Genomic DNA, 17,255 nt, shown 5'->3' on the forward strand with positions numbered 1-17,255 from the left:
TGCAGCTGACCCCAGGAACCAGCCCAGTGCAGGGGGCGGCCCCGCACCTCTCAGGGCGTTGATATGCAAAGGAGTTACGTCAGATGGCGGGGGCGGGGCGCCCGAGAGAGTGGCAGCAGCGCTTGCTTTGGGAGGAGGCGCGAGAATCAGCCTGGTTCAGGGACTGAGACAAACTGCAGGTGAGGAGAGCCACTGCGAGGAGGGTGCTGAACCTGGGACGCGGGCTGGGCGCTCCAGCGCTTCGAGGCAACGCCCTCTTGCACCCTCTGTGTCCTGCGGGACCCGCTTCACCAGCAGGACTCGTATCAACTTGACAAAGGAGTGTGGCTCTTGGACGTGGGAGTCTTCCGTCTGCCACCTGGACGCCCATTCAGGCGTGACTTTGGCGATTTCTATAGTTTTAGACCTAACTATGTTGGTCTTTTCCCAGCAAAGACGATCATTTTAGCTGCGTGTTTTGATTTACACCCCCCCCCCCTTTTTTTTTCTTTTTAAATGTGATTTATCTATCCACACCCTTTAGGAATCTTTCTGGGGGACTTTTTTGACTGTTAAAATAAGGTAAGAGAAAGAATATTGTTATAAATGATTATAAGTGTGGAAGCAATGGCAACTGCCACCCAAAAAATTTAAAAACAAGTTATGCTGTGATCATTTAAAGAGAAGTTTATGCTCATTTTTATAATTTGAAACAGGACCTTTGGCAATGCTTGCAATAATTATATTGCTAAATGCTGTTATCATAATTATTATAAGAGGATCTATTGAAGACTATGCATAGAATTCTAGCGGGGAATTTAAGGGCTTGTGTGTGGATAGTTATGTGTGTGTGCCCGCGTGTCATGCCACATCATGCTTTATAAATATAAATATTTGTAAAGCCACACTTCCCGCATGGCTAAAGGACCAGAGCCATTTATGAAAACTCCTAGATATGTTAGCAATTGGCATTAATAACCAACCAAAAAGTTGCTTTAAAATAAAGCAATCTAAGAAGGAAACAACATGTGTGAATGGTTTAATCTCTGGCTAATATAACCCCCAGTAGCAAAAGCTTAGACCACGAAGCCAAGTGCAGTGCTCTTTGCACACATTTGGAAGGAGAGTGCTAGAGATCGAGGCATTTGTATCATGCTGGGTTCAGTTGGATGTGCTGACATGCAGTCAGTCCAAAAAATCCCCTAACTTGTGAAACTCAGTATGTGAGAATTCCCCACCCCAAGGTCATGTATATCTGCCAGTTGGGGGCTGCTAGTTCTGTTGTTGATTAGTAGATGCCATCCACTCCCCATCCTTCAGTTTAGAGTGTATGTAAACAGGAAGCTCTGATTTAATAATACAGTATTAGCTTGTATTCTAGTTGCTGCTTCTGTTGGTAATTGAATGGAACTGGGAAGCGTGGGCTGAGAAAATGTCTCACTATTTCAGTAATGTTTAACCTCTTGAATGCTTTTTACAGAAAGCTTTTTTTTTCTACTTAGGGGATTTTCTTTTGAAGCTATGTTCCTTTTGTCAATTGCCAGCACACTCCAAGTGTGTATGGAGAAAGAATTCAGGGCAAAAATTACAAAAATGAAACATTCAACGGTGCTTGTAGTAGTGAGTGAGCAATTATTATATGATAGAAGTTATCTGGGGTTCCTGGTATTTATCACTTCCTCCTGACTTCCTTTGGACAGCCATAGTGGTTTATCTGACAAATTGTTCATGTTCCCACCTACTTATTATTCGGTGACATTAGATTAAGTATAAATAATAGATGGGAAATATGGGCTGGGGAGCGAAACTTTCCTTTATATTCCTGGGAGAGAGCTCAGACTGCAGTTAGACGTCTGGACTAAAAATGATATTAACTATAATAATGAATGAAGTGGAAACATGTTTTCGTACTTAATAAGTATTGTTCAACAGATTCGGGCTATACTTTCCAGATATTAACTATGGTGAAATATTTATGCATTTAAATGATAAAATATTGTATTCTAGTTGCACTAGAGTAACCAGGACAACTTTTGCTTTAAGAATTTATAATTTGAAATAATAGCCACCCGGGTGGAGGCTTTTCATTTTATTTATAATACAACCTTAATACATGTGCCTGATTGTTAAAATAAATGCAAAAATAGAGTTCTAATGTAAATCTGAGTTGCTCCCCTGTTTTCCTCCCCCCGCCCCCCCATGTTTTACTTTATGTAGCTGGCCTGTTTAGGATTCTTGTCAGTCATGTGATCTTATGTTACATATTCATAGAAATATTTGAAGGCTGAGGAGGGACGGAGGGAAAGGAGGACAGAAGCAACATTAGGTCAGGGAGTTCAAGCTGAGCAGGCTCCTTCAAAGGTGTATAGACCCATTTTCTAATTCAATAACATATGAAATTCTCCTTTTAAAATGAATTATATCTTTATCCATAGTCAGAGCGTTAAATGGGAAGCACACGGAATTATGGCTTCTCTGGATTTCAGCGTTCATTTTGTTATTAAGCATTCATTTTAAAATTTAGAATTAACTAACTTGAAGCCTACTAACTGACAAAAGTACTATATTCTCTCAGATAATGTTGAGTATCTTATTGACTTCTTTTAGCCCAAAGTTTTCTAAAAGACATGTTCTTGTTCTCGTGTAAACAGTTACCTTGAATTACCATTGTGTTTGCTTGTTTGTTTTTCCTCAAGAAATGTAAGAGTTAGGTGGACATGCACTAGAATTAAAATATACTACTTGTGACAAGGAAACAGGTACAAGGTCAGTGGGATTTCAAATTTGAAATGCCAGAAGAATGGCCCCTCATTTATGCACACATTTATCTTTTTAAAACTTTACTCCAGAAAAAAGTAAAACAAGGTTTTCTTTACAAGTTGTACCATAGCATTTAAGCTATATGATTTGGACATGCAATGGGATTCCTACCATAAACTAATAAACTTGCCAACAGGAAAGCAGCTTTGAGAGATTCAAGGATGGTGGCCCTTCATTCATTCTTTCACCACTCTTAGAAAAAGATGACCGTACTTTAAAGTGACCTGAACTTCATGGGAAATGCAAAGGAGTATTCAATGGCATGACACTGGCTAGCTTGCTAAAGCATTCATTTCATTTCAGAAGCCAAGTAATAGTATAGATGTCTAAGAGATAATGCACTCTGGCCAGGACTCTCTATAGTAAATACTGAAATAGATGTTAATGTCATATGTTGTTGTATTTATTAACATCAATTTTAAGGTACATTGATTGAGCTAAAATATACATTTAATAAAATGATGCTGGCAAATAACCTCATTTTCTTGAAAAATAACATCAATTTCCATATATGTCTGGTAAGATTAGGGATAATGTAATATAATTTGAATTTTCTGTTTTAAAGATTATATGTTGTTATTTTTGCATGTTTTTGTTTACTACTATCTGCAGTAGAATGTAAAACAGACAATAATAAATCTGAAACATTTAAACATACTAAGCAAATTTTTTATAATAATAATAACAACAAAACTTTAGAAAATGAGACTTAACTGATTATGTGCACTAAAAACTATTGGGAATTGTCTCTGAATAATGGCCTTTTTGCTAAATAATGTTAAATGCTCATTTATGGAGATCAAAAGACTTTATTAATATGCTCTCAATAGTCCTTCATATTTATCTGAAATTGGCATCCTAGTATTTTTTCTTTTGTCTTTTTAGCATAATATAAAGTTCAAAAGAAAAAAAAACAAGCTTCCTGTCTTAGCATCATTCTAGCATCCATATAACCAATTATCCCTTACCAAACAGACTTAATCATGTTCTGCTTCAACACCTACCATGTCCCTTGGGCATAATCTACTTAAGGTGATCTGAAGGGACCCAGTGGAAAATCCCACTTTTCCAATTAAATAGGTAACCACACAACACACCGATTGGTCCCTCAGTGCTTTAAATCACCGAGGTGTAAAGGTGAATATTATTATAATTCTTAAGACAGTTTTTTGAGAGAGTTTGCATTCCAGTGAGTCTTATATGAGTTTTCTGAAAGAGAAATAATTGAACAATAGTATCGATGATGCAATGATATCACTGTGTCAAACAACAGTATCAATAATGTAATGAGAGTTGGACTTTTGTATATGTGTTGGTGATTTATATGTCTGTCACTGTGTGTGTGAATGAAAGGGCCTACAATTTTCATGGAAACATTGTATTATCTGTTAGTCGCATTTTCCCGTGAACTTTTGAATGATGTTGAAGGCTTCAGAATCAATTCCAAGGCAGTGAGTTTCATGTATATATTTATCCGTGGTGTGCTGCAGTAGGTTCAGTGGCGGGCTGCTAACAATAAGGTTGGCAGTTCAAACCAACTTTCCCCATGGGAGGAAGATGAGGTTATCTGCTGCAGTAAAGTTCCACAGTCCAAGAAACCCCACGGAGCAGTTCTGCATTGTCTTACAGGGTCACTAGGAGTCAATATCACACGAAGGCAACGACGTATACATACACACACATAGACCTTCAGACTTGCATACACACACATATATTCACTTACTTTTTGCTAGATTCTTCTTGAATAGAAAATTACAATGGTGATAAGTGCTTTGGAAATACTATTTAATATAAAAGTAGTTTATAAAACTTGTGAAACCATGTACTTTTAAGTGGAAAATATGCCTTCTAAGTATCACTATATTTTATTTAGGTTACTCTGTTTGATCACACACCTATTTTTTTTTTTGGCATGGGAATGTGGGTCAGAAGTTTTGGCAAGGGAAGGGGCAATTGGAAGAAAAAAATTGCCAAGAATAAGTAACTACATGAATGTTGGCCTACTTGAGATTAAAACCCTACATTTGTTTTGAACAAATATGATTTCTGATAAAGGTTCTGAAAGCTACTGCCTATCAGAGAGACGTGCGCTTTACATCTCTGCTATCTTAGTGTAATAATGTTAGACATGTACAGAGCCAAGATGTGCCTATATCTCATGTGTGTGTTTGTGCTTGTTCCTTGTGTGTCAGTGTTCCCAGGAACAAACATGATGAACTGTGGGAAGGAGCGGAGCTTCACACTGAACTCTCTTTCTTTAAAACCAAGTAATTCATGTTAATTTAGTGTGGCTTTTGGTATTACATTATGTAAATCTCCAAGGCAAGGTGGTTGCTTTGTGAGCTCATTTGCATGTCAACACAGAGAATATTTTTCCAACTTCTAAGTAGTTCATAGCACGGCTGGCAGATTCTGAAGCAAAACCAAAAGACTTGAATATGCTTTTTTTCTTTGAGTTTTATTTAACTGTATTTATTATAATTGACAATGAAGAGAAACATACCTTAGTGGCACCTTTTCTCTTTCAGTAGAGCCAGAGTACAAAGAAAGACTTACACCGTTACATTGGGTAGCAGTTACTACATACAGGTCTGATCTAGATTCCCCAAAGATGATGATGAAATGGAGACAATTTGTCATTCATGGTTGGATAACTTCCAAAAACACATTAGATATTATTTTAATGACCACCAAGACCTTATTTCCTCCTAGCTCCCTGACAGTAAAGGGCCGGACTCACATCAGACAAATGCCTGCCTGCCCCAGGGTTGCTATCTATGCTCCTTCCTCTTGACCATCGTGCCGCCGAAACTCTGAATGCTTCCATTTGAATTGGAAATGCCCTTCTACTCATTTTTTCTGAAGAAAAATTAGTTGCTAGTAATCAAAACATTTGCTGCCTCCTGATAGAGTTCCTACTGATATTTGAGTTTTACGTCTTCAAGCTTGGAGTAGCATGTTCATGTAGGAAGAGGAGCGAGAAAGCAATAGTTATTTTTATATTTCCACATCAGTATTATATGTATGTATTAGTTACATTTCCACATAATTATTATATTCATAATTATTTTATTAGTTAATATTGAACATTGACATAAACATGTGAAATAAGACATATTATCCTCATTTTAGCTAGGAAAAGGCAGAAACTCAAGTGAAACAAACCAGCCAAAAGCAAAAGTTCCTCTCCCTGCTGCAGGAGACACAGCTAGCGACAGGGAGATAGGGCGAACCAACCAAACTCATCGCTCTTGAGGCTGCGCACTAGAGCATCTCTCTGTCGTTCAAAGTTTCAGACTTCAGTAGGTGTGCCTTACTCATAGCTAGGCTGATTTTCTGTGTAACTCTCTTAATTAAATGTGGCATTATTACTTCTGCCAAGTCAGTTTCTTAATTATTAATTCATGATGACATTATGACATGTGCTCTTTAATATGTATAGTTTAGAATACCATTCTTAAAGTCTTAAATTTTTTCTCTGTGTTTAATGTGAGAAAACTCAAGTTACATTATGTGATCTCATTATTAATAACATATAGACTTGCCATCAGATCTCTGCAATTCACGGTGATCCCCGTTATGTCAGTCAATGGATTGTCAATGGCTGTATTGAAAAGAACGAAAGCCATTTTATTGTGAATGGGGTGAATGTTTACAGAGCAAATCCGTTTTCCATTTAATAGTTCGTACGTATTGTGTTTCATCCCCATCATGAAGCAGCCTTTACCCCACTTTCTCTGTTTCCTGTCACTATTTCTTCTTTGCTGACCCCTCTGAACTTGGTCCTCAGTCCTTATCTAAATGGATTGATCATGTGAAGGAAGCTGTACTTTCCTTGCTTTACTGTTTCACCTTTAGATCTTTTAATTGTTCGATCAAGAGCCACTGGTAGTGCAGTGGTTTAAGCACTGGGTTGTTAAATGAAAGGTCAGTGGTTTGAATCCCATGGCTACTCTGCAGTAGAAAGCTGAGGCGGTCTGCTTCTGTAAAGAATTAAACCCTAGAAAGCCCTGTGGAGCAAGTTCTACACTGCATTACAGGGTGTGACGAGGTGGAATCTTCTCCGCAGCGGTGGATTTGGTGCCGGTATTTAGTGATGCAATGATTAAATGTGTATTCTTATAACAAGGCTCAGGACATAGAGGGGCTCCTGGATAACACAAACATCTTTTGCTCCATTTATGCGAAGATTTTGGTTCACACTCACCTAGGTGCCACCATTTGAAAAGAAAAGTAAGGCCTAGTGATACATTTCCATAAATATGCTAGCCAAGGATGCTAAGTACAGATCAGTACTACTTTCTAACACAGGACGTCACCATGAGTCGGAATCAGTTCAATAGCAGCAGATTTGGCTTTTGATTTGGCAGATAGTGAACGTCAATATAAGCTTTATTATCATTTACACATTAAGAGAAACTGCATGCAGACGCCACTGTAAAATGTCACTTCCAACAATCAGTCCTTCCGTTTATTTAACAATCACACTTAAATGCAATCTTAACTTACCACTTCTGAAATTTAGAAATAGGTAAGAAGTGAAGTTTGGGATGCATCTAGGGCAGCGGCCCTTTGAAACGACCCTTTCACAAGGGGTCGCCTGATTCATAACAGTAGCAAAATTACAGTTATGAAGTAGCAACGAAAATAATTTTATGGCTGGGGGATCACCACCACATGAGGAACTGTATGAAAGGGTGTGGCATGAGGAAGGCTGAGAGCCACTACTGTAGGGTATGAGAAATAAACTGCAGAACAAGCTAGCATAAAACAAGTGCACACTACACAAGTGCACAAGCTAGAAAAAAGCAGGTGTACAGTTCATCGCCTGCAATACTGTGGGGGCGGTGGGAGGGGGAGTGTAATGCCTTGTTTTGACAGTGAACAAGAGAAACATTTAGAATATAGAGACATTTTAGGTTAAGCAAGAAGGCTACAAAGGCTCTTCAGATTTTGAAGAGATAGGGTATTACAGGTTCCCATAAGAAAACAGAAAGACAAAAAGAAGCAACTGAATAAACAATTCAAATAAAATGTACCTGAAATATTGGAGGAAAGTGAATTTCTAGTCACTTTTGAAGGTGTGTAAAGGGAGATATGATGTGAGATATGTCTTGATAGAAATATTAGGATGTAAGCAAATGTTATAGAAAATCTAATTTCATGCTTGGGAAGATATTCATCTTGCACTCTTTAGGCATTACAAAGCCACGGTGGCACTGTGGTTAAGGATGGACTGGAAACAACAGTTGATCAAACCCACCAGCTGCCCGGTGAGAGAAAGAGTGCACGCTTTCCTCCTGTAAAGATCTCCAGTATGTGAACCCTTATAGAGGTCCCTGGTGGGTCAGAGTTAACTTGAAGCCAGAGGTGTGATTTTGGATTAGTTAAGCATTAGGGGTCCCTGAACGGTTAAAGTACAATGAGTACTTGAGTACTCATTGAAAGGATGGAATTTGAGGCCACCCAGTGCCCTTTTGAAAGACAGGCCTCGCTATCCACCTTCAAAAACCAAGTCCCAGAAAGCCCAGTGCACCCCAGCTCTAGTCGGACACACACGCCACGTGTTGGAGTCCTTAGATCTCCTCCACCCTTATTTCAGAACAAATGCTGCTGACCCCACCGCCAAGGTGTTCATTAAAGGTACTCTGCTTTTGACAATTCAGTGAAGCTTAGAGAAAAGAATATATTTCAACTTTATTCTTATCTCAGCTTCATTCTTTGGTTTTCTTTTGACCATCTGTGCTGGAAAATAGGAAACCCCACCACTAATAATTCTATCAACAGACAAAAAGTATATATGGATTTCCAATAAAATGATTTATTTGGAATTTCAGTGAAACATTTTAGACACACGGTTTGCATCTTTCAGCCTAATAAAATCATTTATTGTTCTAGTATTGATAAATTAAGCATTTCTCAATATATGTAGTTTTTCTGAGAAAAAACCATATTTATTACTGACCCAAGTTATTGTTATCAACATCTGCACTTATTTCCTCTAATGTTCTTGCTGACGTTTGTCATTTTCCGTATTTATTGTATCTACTACTTTGGGAAAGCAGAGATGATCTATGGTAGATCTTTGGTGTATTTTAAAAAATATTAAATGTTCTATTTTATTGGTTCTTTTTTTTATTTGAGGCACAGAGGGAAATATTGGCTTGTGGTCGAAGGTCTTTGTTTTCATATGGTGTTTAGATTAGCAGAGAAAGAAGTGTGTACCGGTGGCAGTAATTATCACGTAATTCACAGGTGAGCCATAGAGTTGCATCAGATTCCCTAGTGAATCACTATTATTTAAGGTTTGGGTTGTCCTTGTTAAATTAAACCCAAAGGGGATAGAAAAGTTTGATTTGTGGAGAAAGTTCTATTGAAAGTTAAAAGGTAGTGGAGCCCTTTGTTAAACACTTTACTTATCTGCTATGTGAAACCTAGTGTGACCGATTTTAATCATGGAATTTCTGTATGATCATGCTTCGTGTTCATCCAACTGACTGCTGCTCATTTTCTGTGGAACCCTGCATGAAGTCTCTTCTTTCCAACCAACATCCTCATCTCCTCAAAGGTCTTTCATTGTCCCGAACCTAATCTGAACTCCGTTCATGGATGTTCAAAGTTCTGCTGGACATCTGAACTCTGATTCCAAAGTGACAACACAGACTCCGCTGAACTCCTCATCTCATCCCTAACCATCCCCATCCTCATTTGTGTGCCTGTTAGTTAGTGACACACTGTCATTCCAGTCACCTGGGTCTGAAAATTCAGACATTTTAACCCTGCAGCATTTTCCTAAGTTAGATGACACCTACAGTAGAGATATGATGTGTACTATATTCTTACAGATTGCATGCAGTAACTTAGTAAAATAATGATTTATTATACACTGTGCACTCTGTTGACTTGGGAACATTGTTTTACTGAATACACTGAAGATCATGTGAGTTAAATATATAAATGAGCTACTATATAAAAGTGATGTTGCCCAAAGTCACACAATAAATAATTTCCAGAGCTAGGAATCAACTCAAGGTTGGTGTGATACTACGTAATTTTGGTCACTATGCTCTTTTGATTTATGTCTCATATCTTTTCCAGCTTTCTCTGGATTAAAGTAAATTTTGAATGTCACTGCTCAGGAATCATCAGTGAATTTACTTTCTATCCTACATTAAACTGGAATTCTGCATTCACTCTGTATCATGCAGGGTGTTGATCTATATCCCAATATTCTCTTATGTGTAGTCTGCAGACAGAAAGAAATGAGCCAAAATATAAGCATGATTTCCTTCCTCTAGATAAATTCAGAGCTGTGTCTGAAATGTATTTTCAGGAATCCCAGGCTAGATCCCAATTCTCTGTTCCTATTCCAGTTTTGCAATATGGTAAACAGGTTGTGCTATTCTGTGCTTTTCACAGGCTCCATAATGTCTATTGCAATAAATGTTGTGCTTTTTCATACTGTATAGCTATCTTTTGAAATCTAGTGTACTTTTTTTCTACCATGGCATAAAAATCACCAACCAGCTGGACACTTGAACATTTTTAACTTCTTGTTCTCCACTGGTCATGTGTCGAGTTTAGTTGGATCCTCCTTAGTGGGGTCAAAATTGTGGCCTGGTTTCGGGTCTAACCTGATGGTCATGCTGCCTTTGCAAGCCGGTGTGGTTGTTGGCAGGTTGTTGGAAGGATTTGTTTCCTTAAAGCTGTAGAGAACTCCTGGAAGTGGGCTTGTTCATTTTCAGGAGGTCACTCTTTGACTTCTTCCGTTGTGGACCTTTATGCTATTATCCTTAGGTGCAATGGAGTTGATTTTCAGCAACCCCTAGTGACAAAGTAGCAACGACACAACAAGGTGTTCTAGGATGCAATCTTTAGGGAAGTCGATCGCCAGTGTTTTCCTTTGGCGCCACTGACCTCTAGACAGTGACTCCTTCAAAGTGTTCACCTGATTAAACCCAACCCAGCTATGATAATCTCCCTATTTACATACCAAAAGCAAGTACAGTGGCATTTAAATGATATCTTTCCAATTTCTCAGTATTAAACATCAGAGGTGATACAATCATAGAGAATAAAACCCGTGACCTTTTCTATGTTCTGGTCAGAAGCAAAGCAGAAACCCTTCCTACACGTCAAGAGAGGCAATATACAAGAGTTGGGACCTGTGGCTGCCACTGTAGAATTCCACCTGTCAAAGCTGCTTAAAGTTCCACTTGAACATTTGAGTTTTCCTTCACTAATGTGGTCCCATTGAGTTCTTCTCTCTCTCCAACATTTATTATCTGAACTGTACACTCAGTCTGCCATCGCTTTTAGGTTTTTAAGGGTATTTAGGCTCTTATTTTAAAGTAATTTCAAATTCCCTTGTACTTTATAACTCCTTCTATTGGTGAAAACCAAACTCTAAAACAAAAATGTCATAGTTTGAATTTATTTCATGTGCCTATCTTGTTCAGTCTTTGCCAGAGAACATTCTTTTTGTTTCGTGAACCCCTTCATGGATGGCAGTGCATTGGGTCACTGCCATTGAGTCAGTTACGACACCTAGCAGCCCCGGCGCGTCAGCAGGAACCATCGCCGTGTCCTGTGCCGTCCTCACGATCGAGCCAACGCTTGGGTCCATTGTCGCAGCCTCTGCGTCAACCCCTCTTAGTGAGGGCCCTCCACTGGACCAAGCCGGAGGGCCTTCTCCAGAGACTAGTGCCTCCTGACGGTGTATTCAAAGTATGTCAGACGAAGTCTTGCCTCTTTGCTCCTCAGGATCACGCGAAAACATAGTGTTGTGCTTGTGTGAAATACGTTTATGTTGATAAGTATGGTTCAAAGTTTTAAGTTTGATGTTTTAATATTCCTATTTTCTTTTTCCTCTTTGTTCCCTGGGCAAAAGAACATCTTATGATGGGTGTTTTATAGCATAAATTCCTTCCCTAAAATCAGAAATTTATTTTTAATATTTTGATTTACAGATGTCAGGAAAATGATATGAAAGACAAAAAGTATAAATTCCATTTTCTCTTTAAGAACACTGCAAGGAGTACGTAAAATGTTTACTTTTTTAAAGAAAGCACAAGGGAAACGAATGTTCCCTTTAAAGGAATGCCACATATGTGGTACTAAGAATTCTGCTCGGTCTTTTGTCTAATGATTACTAAGAATTAGGATCAGCACTTAGGATACAATAAGATATTAAATTTAACTGTGCAGAAAATACTCAATTAAAAATTAAACAACTAAATTAATCCATAAGCCAATGTTAGTTATTTTTATAAATAAGACATTTGTCTTTACAAACAAGACCTTGCTTATCTATTTAAATAAGACCTATTCAAAATGTTGAAGAACAGGGATTTTACTTGGAAGATGTTACTAAGGTGACTTGACCCCAGCCGTGATGCTTTCTATCCCCTCGTATTCACGGGAAAGTTGAACAATGAATAAGGAAGACGATAGGAGAGCTGCTGAACTTGAATCGTGATGATGGCGAAGTCTATGAAACGTTCCATGGACTGCCAGAGAATAAATAAATTTGACTTGGGAGTACTCAGAATGCACCTGAGAGGGCAGGGCGATGAGGTTTCATTTCATGCCTTTCATCCATGCTATCTGTCGGGAGAGGGGGTGGGGGGCGTGGAGAAGGCCTTCCATCGTGGCTGCCACAAGGTGGTCACACCTCACCCACCGGGTGAGGGAGCAGTGTTTGGGCGGCATTTTCTTCTTTCTCATCCGGCAGTTAGAAGTCAGAACGGACGGACGGGATGCCCCCTAACCAAAACAGACAATTAGTTCCTTAAAATCATTGAAATGATGTTATACTACAATAATGTACTCGATAAATACTTACTGAGTACTTACTATATTTAAGATGCTTATTTTAGTTGCTAGGAATTGAAGGGAAAGATGGGAGATTTTCCCTGTTCTTGTGTCTCTGTAGAAAGAAAGGCAACAAACAAACTACTAAAGAATACTTAGGCATCTGGCATTGATAAGTGTTAATTAAGAGGAAAATAGGTTAAATAAATACTGATTGGTATAAGACTGAAAATATAGGTGTTATTTTAAGGAACAGTGATTTGCCATTCTGAAAACCAACAACTCGCTTAGTCAATCAGTCAATTCCCACTCATAGTGAGCAGATGGGACAGGGTAGAATAGCCCCTGTGGGTCTCTTAGAGGAATTCTTCACCAGAGTGGGAAGAAAGCCTTCTTCTCCTCCTGCAGCAGCTGCTGGCTTCCAACCGCTGACCTTTGGGATAGCAGGCCGATCCCTTAATTAGCTTCTGTGTATTGAATGTAACACAACTTACAGTATTCTAAGGTTATATGAAATGATATACTTTTAGTTACAATACCAATTTTGAGGAAGGTAATAATGGAAAATTCCAGGGCTTTAACAAACACCTTATCAGCCAATAGGAATGAAATTTCTTTAGGGTGAAGGACGTTCAATGTTGAACATCTACTTATGAAAGTAACTATGAGTAAAATACCTAGATTTAATGTGATGTCTTAAAATCCTCTACAGTGAGCTTATATTGGTAACTTTATACTTACTCACAACTCATATGAATGAACAGGTGTAATTATTTGAATTTCCTTATTAATGAAACCTAACTTTTCACTTTGCTTTAGTTTGTTATTATAACATTTTTAAAATGTATAAATCAGGTAAAATATCCACTTTAAAACACATTATGAAGAGTATTTTAAACTAATTTCTGAGAATCAACTTTGTACTTTGTGAACTCTGTTTATTATTTTAGATATTCACATGCTCGCATTAATTTTTTTAAAGGTATTCAGCTAGGTTTCATGTAGACAGTGGTTCCATAAAATAGTATTTAAATAAAACAATCCATTATTACCCCAACTATGGCATTATTACCCCTGGAACTTGGGTCTATTTAAATCTTTAGTGTCCCTATAGCACACAGAAGAACACTTTTCTATGATTTCTGAGACTAAAACCCTATGGAAGCAGAGCACCACTTGTGTCTCATGATAAGTGGCTGATGGGTTCAAATTGCTGACCTCTTAGTTAGCAAGCTGGCACTTAATCACTAAGTTATCAGTGCTCCTCATGCTATTGTTCAACCAAACAACAGCAAAACCTCCCTGCCATTGAGTTGATTACGACTCATAATTACCCTTAGGACAGAGTAGAAGAACTGCCCCTGTGAGTTTCTGAGACTGTAACCTTTCAGGGTGTAGAAAGCCTCGTTTTTTCTTCCATGGAGCCACAGGTGATTTTGAACTGCTTATTTTGCTGTTAGCCCAACGCTTAACCCTTACATCACCAATGCTCCATTATCAGGTGACTGAAAATGATTAAACTGGGACTGTACACATGCTTGAGGAACAGTGTCACATTTTATTATGCAGTTGTGTTCTACTTTTGAAAAGTATGATATCAGTTCACATAAAGCAACCCCAAAGAAAATAATAATAAAAATACATTCACTACTTTATAAAATAAATTTAATACTAGAACTCACAAAATTTCAGTCCTTGGGCAGAGTCTCAACACAGTACATTTAGAAAACAAGAGGCTTGACAGAACAAACTGTGACAGTGCTTTTTGGACAATCCCATAAGCCATAATGAATTAAGATAAAACTGGAAGACACACATATATAGAAAATGCTTTATATTTTCAATCGACATGTATAGAATTCATGAGAACAAAATGTCAAGTAAGTAAACATTTGGCTAGTTTCCGACTTCCCTATGATTCCTGAGGCCTGAGGAGGGTGACAGGCTGCCCTGAGGTTTGGCTCTCTGCCTGTGCACAAATCATACAATGTAATTGACAATGTCTAGAGTAGAACCATGTGCCCGGCTGTGAAAATTGCTCTCAATGCTAGCGCTCGACTGGACCTGTCTTTAATTGTATGTTTTGCCGAATTTCTCAGTTAGGTTAACAACTGATTACAAATCAATAGAGTAGCTCAAACACACTGAAGAGAATTTGATACTAGTTTTCTAATGCCACCATGCTTTTTGTTTTTATTTATTTTTTAATAGTCTTTGGAATAGGAAACAAAGCTATTTTTAAATGCAATATTGCATTTTTGAGGTTGTGGAATGTACAATCATTTAAGTCGTTGAAGAACATTCATACTTTCTTTCTAAATGTCTGTATCCCATTTATTAAAAAACGTCATTAGGTAGATATGGTTTGAACGTGACAGAGAACCACTGTGTTGCACTCAAACTTCCATTGTTCTGTGTCTTCCTCATTAGTCTGTGCTTTGATCTTAAAGCAGGATTCTTGATCCAATACTTAGAAGAAAGTAAGATAGCTTGTATCCAAGAAGCTCCTAGAAGACTCCAGAGAGCTTAAATTAAATCTGATACGGTTATAAGAAAATACGTGGGCTCCTACTTTGAGATGTTTCACCTTAACTTAAACATATTGCATCTTAGAAGAGCTCTTGACAATATAGATGTCTTTCTGTTCTATCACGAAAAGCAGCAACCTTTCAAACTGTCGGAACTAGGGTAGAACTGAAGTGTGTCAGTTTTCAGAAGCTAGTTTGTAGATCTGATCATTTCATTTAGCCACTTTCTACACAGAAACATGTCTCCTATTTTTGTATATTATCGATTTGAAACTGGCCATTGTCTCAGGCTAATTTTGACTGGGAATTTGCTAGATGCAATTTAGAAGTTCTAAAAATATTATAAAAATAAATAACTAAAAGTCCTGATAAAAACCTAAAAGTAGTTAATTTAAAGCATGTGTTCCAATGAAAAATTTAAATTTCTTTTCTATATATCAGAAAGTTTTCAGACTGCTTAACCATATTAGATGAGTGAACTACTAAGCATGTGCATTATTGAAAAATAACAGCTTTTATGTGATTTTTAAATTTGCTTCACTGTGATAGTATCGCTTAATACACTCCGTGTTTAACATGCAATTTTTGAGATCATTTTAAAATTCAGAATTTTAATAGGATTCACATACAACTTGTTCTCGTTTGGCATAACATTTGTATACAAATACCCACTGATCTACACACTTGAAATACGTGCTACAATTCATTTTTAACATTTGTTTTTTGATAAGATGCCTCTAGGAATTGATGTACTGGTTAGAAATATTTTAAAATTTTACCTCAGGAATAGATGTTACAGCATTTATACTTGTATTTACTTAGTAGTGAACGTGACACTTTAATATTTGTTCTTTGAAGTACTTTCTGTGGTGCACATTTTTTTTCTGTAACCTTGATCAGTTACTTAAGATAATTTTAGCTTGGTTTTATAGAATAAATGAGGTATAAACTCTCAGACAGTACTAGTAGCCATGGTTCATTGGTAAATTGTTTGCCTTGAGTATCATTGTAAGCACCAATTAGATAGAACTGAGGCAGAGACTAAGGATGGCTGGGAGATTAAAGACCACATTGTCAAGCGTAGGATTCACATATGGGCCTTTCTCTGGCTCATAAAGCCAGGATGCTGTGTATTAAGAATCCTGCAGTTTTAATTCTTATTTTTCATGTAAGCTATTTTTTTCCCCGATATCTAAAATAGTCAATAAAGACACATTTTTTTCCTGGTAAAGACATATGTTCTCAAGTAAAATACATGCAACTTTAGCATCTCTTGAATTTCCAAGATTATAGACAATGATGGATTATACAGTTGAAATCTAGGCTATGGAATTTTTTAATTTCCTAAAGTTTGTCTAACTGCCATCAATTAAAATATTTTCTAAGGGTATAGGATGCCTAGTGGGGCTTAATCAAAGGGCAATGTAGCAGCGAGGAATTACTACACTTGAATGAAGACCGAACATGAGGGTGGGACAAGAGGAAAGTAAAAGGAACAGGAGGCAAAGGACATTCATAGAGGTCTAAATACGGGTATGCACATATGTAAATATATCTATATATATTGAGAGGGAAATAGAACTATGTACTAATCTCTATATGTTAAGAATTAAGGTTGTAGATGGATATTGGGCCTCGACTCAAGTACTCCCTTAACACCAGAACACTTTGTTCTATAATCTCGCATTCTGTGATGCTCACTTGCCCGACAGGATCACTGAAAACAAAAAGGGTGCATAAGCAAATGTGGTGAAGAAAACTGATGGTGCCCGGCTATCAAAAGATATAGCATCTGGGGTCTTAAAGGCGTGAAGATAAACAATAGGCCATCTAGCTGAGAAGCAACAAAGCCCACATGGAAGAGCACACCAGCCTGTGTGATCATGAGGGGTCGATGAGATCAGGTATCAGGCATCTAAGACCCAGAACAAAATCATACCCAATGTGAATGGGTGGGGGGGGGGCATGGAGTGGAGACCCAATGCCCATCTGTAGACAATTGAACATCCCCTCACAGAGGGGTCACAGGGAAGAGATGAGCCAGTCAGGGTGCAGTATAGGACCAATGAAACATCCGGCTTTCCTCTAGTTCTTGGGTGCTTCCTTCCCCCCACT

General features: G+C 37.9%; 1 protein-coding gene across 1 annotated transcript in view; it reads left to right on the forward strand.

Annotated features, from left to right (window-relative positions):
- Positions 1 to 220: 220 nt before the first annotated feature.
- The window catches only part of FSTL5 (follistatin like 5), a gene marked incomplete at its 3' end in the record, with an annotated part of 780,165 nt that continues 763,130 nt past the window's right edge, over positions 221 to 17,255 (forward strand). Inside the window, exon 1 of the mRNA XM_004708783.2 lies at positions 221 to 561. The remainder of the gene's footprint in view (positions 562 to 17,255) is intronic.

The sequence above is a fragment of the Echinops telfairi genome, unplaced genomic scaffold (genome assembly GCF_000313985.2).
Source record: "Echinops telfairi isolate 266 unplaced genomic scaffold, ASM31398v2 ScPeMD7_5868;HRSCAF=6743_0, whole genome shotgun sequence".
Taxonomy (NCBI): Eukaryota; Metazoa; Chordata; class Mammalia; order Afrosoricida; family Tenrecidae; genus Echinops; species Echinops telfairi.